General features: G+C 38.0%; 1 long non-coding RNA gene across 1 annotated transcript; it reads left to right on the top strand.

Moving 5' to 3' along the window:
- LOC109728429 lies at positions 454-3,366 on the top strand. The gene is made up of 7 exons (XR_002220970.1): positions 454-1,032; positions 1,115-1,197; positions 1,276-1,403; positions 1,483-1,623; positions 1,703-1,861; positions 2,462-2,577; positions 3,346-3,366. It is a non-coding gene; the product is annotated as an uncharacterized LOC109728429 (long non-coding RNA).

Below are 4,169 nucleotides of genomic sequence, written 5' to 3'. Positions count from 1 at the left end.
AAAGCCAACTCCTTGCCCGAATCACCTGGAGAAATGGGGGGAGAAACCGCAATCAAGGTTTCCCAGTGGGTACGACAGAGCCATGAAGGCAAGCCGTAATCACCGAAAACCAAAGGAGATAGAACAACAGATATGTATATGGTATGATACAAGAGCAACTACAGAAGTAATAGAAACAAGATAATAACAGAGCAAGAACGAAACTAATACTGTAACAAAACTCAACTAAATGGATGCCTCAAAGGTAAATAGTCCAAAATCAAACCCAATCTGATGCTACTATTGTAATGGACTGAATTTCGATTATAGGCTAATTGTGATCAAAGTGACCACAATAATGCTAAAATGCAAATTAAGTAATTTTAAACTTAACTAGCAGCTTGTGATCCGTCGTTGACATATTTTGGAAGTGTGGGAATGTATAAGAATGGAATCGAAGTGGCAAGAGAACTCCAATTGCCGAAGTTACCTTAATGCTGAAATTTTGGGTCAATTTGGTCAAAAATAGTCAATTTGATGCAAAATTTGAAATGAACTGCTTCCAAATTAATTTGATAGCTTGTTAAGGTTTATTAGTGTTATTTGGAAGTGATTAGATGTGTTCGAAGCAAACAAGACGCGAAATAGGGCTTCAAGTTACTGCTACCAAGCTATTGGTTAGTGCAGGGACTAAACCGCGAACCTGCAGGGACTAAACTGTGAACCTGCAGGGACTGAACTGCGAATTTCTGGACTGCACTGCAGTTTCAGCAGTTTGAAGGGCTAAGGTGTAGTTTTTTGAGCTTATCACTTAGCCCCAAGTTGCCTACACCTGCCTACGTATCAGGGATTTTTTTCCCACAGCTCCTTTCTCATCCTTTTCATCTTTCTTTTCTTTCTCAACCCTAAGAGCAAGCTAGGGAAGAAAAGCTTGGTGGAGTAGGATTTCTTGTTGTTGGAGCAAAGAAGCAACCTTGTGGAGCTGAGAAGAAATTTGAAGCTGTGAGCAAGTTAAATTCAGCAAAGGGCAATTTGGAAGAGCACTTAATTAAGGTAGAAGACTTGTTGTTCGATTAGGATTGTTGTAATTGCTTTAGAATAGCTTTTCAATGAACCAATTGATATATGTGTGCAGGAATTTAAGTAGAAGTTTATGTGTTGTGAGCTGAAAAGAAAGTTTTGGAAGCTGAGTATCAGCTGTGGAACCTTGAAATTAAGGTAAGATTGAATGGATTTTTAATTATAATTGAATTGCTTACCTTAGAGAAAAGTTAACTAAGGTGTATTAGCTGCCAGGAAATTGCAATTTGGTGAACTGGGCAGCAGAATTGGAGGAAGTTCCTGCTGTTGGAGTAGCCGAACAGGAGGCTTGGGCTATTCGAATTGAGAGAAAGAGAGAGATTTGGTGAGATATCTAAGTCAAGGTAAGTTTGATTAGTATTTGTTCCTAGACAAATTAATTACTTTAGAAAAGAGGCATATATGGATTTTTGTTGCTGAAAGTGGCTAATTTGGAGCTTCGAGTTGAGTGGTGCTGCCGAATTAGAGTTGCAGCTGAAGGATAGTGTCCCTGTTGTTGGAGCTATCTAGTAGAAGAATTGGGCCTCTTGAATTGAGAGTGATCTAGAGAATTATCAAATAAAGGTAAAGTGTACCTAATAGATAATGATAATCTAACAATTTTATTAAGAAAATGAGTACAACTAGAGGGTTGTTACTGCAGTGGACAGATTAAGCTGTGTGCGGGCTGTTGGGATTGCCAAAGCGAAGACCCAATTGTGAAGCTGCTGCGGCTTCAGGAATTTCTGGGTACCCAGATTTAAAGAGGGAGTGAAGGTTGAGAGCTTGCTAGTTAATTGAGCAGGAGGAGCTCAAAATTGAGGTAAATGAATCCAAATCCTGATTGAATGATGTACCTTACTTTAATGAAATGACAAGTATTAAGATAAATTGACTCCCAATTCTGGATTGGAAGGATCTTGATTAATATGTAGATGCTGGAATTAGTATTCAGCTACTACAAAACAGCATACTACATGTACATATACATGTGAATAATTATGGGAAGCCAAAAGCTGAATTGGGACCATGTTAAATCCTGTTTAAGTAGATACTAGTTGTTCCTAGTTCTTAATTATTAAAGTGAAGTAGAGAACTTAATAGTAAGACAAGTATATGCATATGTTAGTAGTACATACATAAACGCAAGTTAGAATTGAGATGTTAAATATTAGAATTGATGTTTACTGCCTTAAAGGAGTAATTATGAATTGTTTGGCTTAAGAATTTTAAACTGCCATAGGGGGGTTTAATGACAGACTATGTGTATAAAGATATTGATACTATATATATTTATACACAAGCAATTGAAATGGAAATACAAACTTGTAAAATATGTAAATATGATTCTAGTGTAACCTCTTTTATTTTTATATAAATGAAAGTTAAACATGCTCGGAAGTCTAAATTGACCTTCCGACAGGTCGGCGACGCACTAATTACGGTAAAAGCCGTTTAGGATTTATTTGCGTTGGGTCGCGTGAGATCATCATTGACACAGTTCGAGACGTGGATTCCAGTTAGTTGGCATCCCTACAGGTGGGTGGTGCTATCCGAAGTCTTTGGATTCCCTTCTATGTCTATTTCTCTATTCTTGAACATATGGTTATTCATTCCGTCATGCATATTAGGGTTAATTCATATGTGAACTTCGGTTGTTTTCATTATGTTTATTCCAAATGTATTTGAAAGTAGAGAGAAATGGGACCATGATGGACATGTGTTATTGAACCCTAGGAATTGCATGACTATAGCAATAGTAAACTTGGTGACATTCAACTGAGATTTGGTTAGCATCGAGAAATGAATTGTGAAACTAGTATAAAGAACTAGTTAGAGTAAAGTGTGACAGTGTTTTCATATCCTCTAAAGAGGATCAGATCATACTCACATTTGTTTGGTTCAAGTGAGGTCGCTCCTCCTTCAAGCAGTGTGTTTCCGAAAATCGACACCACAGGGAGCGAGGTCCCTGAAGACGGTCCCTCGGGTCGGTAGTGCTTGGAGCCTCCCCGGTAAAGAAAGGGATTCTGGGTTATGAGTTTTTGGGGTTAACAAGGTTAACCTGTAAGATTGGGTAAGAGCCAAAGCTTATTTACGAATTGAGCATGCACGCATTTTTCGTTATTGCATTGAGTATTTGTATCCACTGACATTCTTCTGCAGGCATAGTATTAAATGCATTAGTACTGGTTACTTTTCTTTCCTTGAAATACTTATACTTGGATAGACCTAGTGGGTAAGTTGGCGAGGTCGGATGCCGAACCCACTGGAAACTTCGTTGTAGTTCTCACACCACTAACCCTACAGGTCCTAGCACGAGCGGGGCGGCGGAGGACCGAGGCAAGGGTATAGTGCCGTAGATAGTGGCCACCGGAACTTTATGTATTTTGTAGCCATTTCCCTTTTGGTATACATGTATCAATTTCTTTTGTTGATTTAGAGATGTAAAGTTGTAAACAATCATGTAATTTTGGTGGATGGCTAAATGTAAAAAAAAAATGATGGTTGAGTGGAAATGTAATAGTTTTAATCACTTGTATTTGATTTAAATTTAATCAAATATCATGTATGTTGTATATTTAGCTTAGAGCAAGCCATGTATATTGAAATGTTATCCTGGGAATTGTTTATTTCTTTATACATATACTCGTTGTTGTTGAGCCTTGGGCGGACAGAGGAGGTTCTGTCCGTTCGGCGTCTGTGTACGGGCCCGGATCGACCAAATTGGCGATAGCGGGACGTGACAGATAAAGTGGTATCAAAGCAAGTGATAGTAAAAGTCTAGGATGACCTAGGGGACTTAGGATTGGAAACCTAGGAACCAGGAACGCGAGTGGCGTTAATTTAATAATAGCGAAAGCTAAACAAATTGGGTTAGTTGTTAGTAAGTCTCTAATGTTAATTAGGGGCTGATCTAAGTGTTATTTATACACAACTTAAGGAGTTATGTTGGTGGCCAACAACATAAAGCTAAGGGTTGAGTATAAATACGCTTGATTGCTTTCGCCTGATTGGTTTTGTTTTACTAATGTGAATNAATAATAGCGAAAGCTAAACAAATTGGGTTAGTTGTTAGTAAGTCTCTAATGTTAATTAGGGGCTGATCTAAGTGTTATTTATACACAACTTAA

Source organism: Ananas comosus, linkage group 23 (genome assembly GCF_001540865.1).
Source record: "Ananas comosus cultivar F153 linkage group 23, ASM154086v1, whole genome shotgun sequence".
NCBI lineage: Eukaryota > Viridiplantae > Streptophyta > Magnoliopsida > Poales > Bromeliaceae > Ananas > Ananas comosus.
This window is presented reverse-complemented; position numbering and strand designations above follow the sequence as displayed.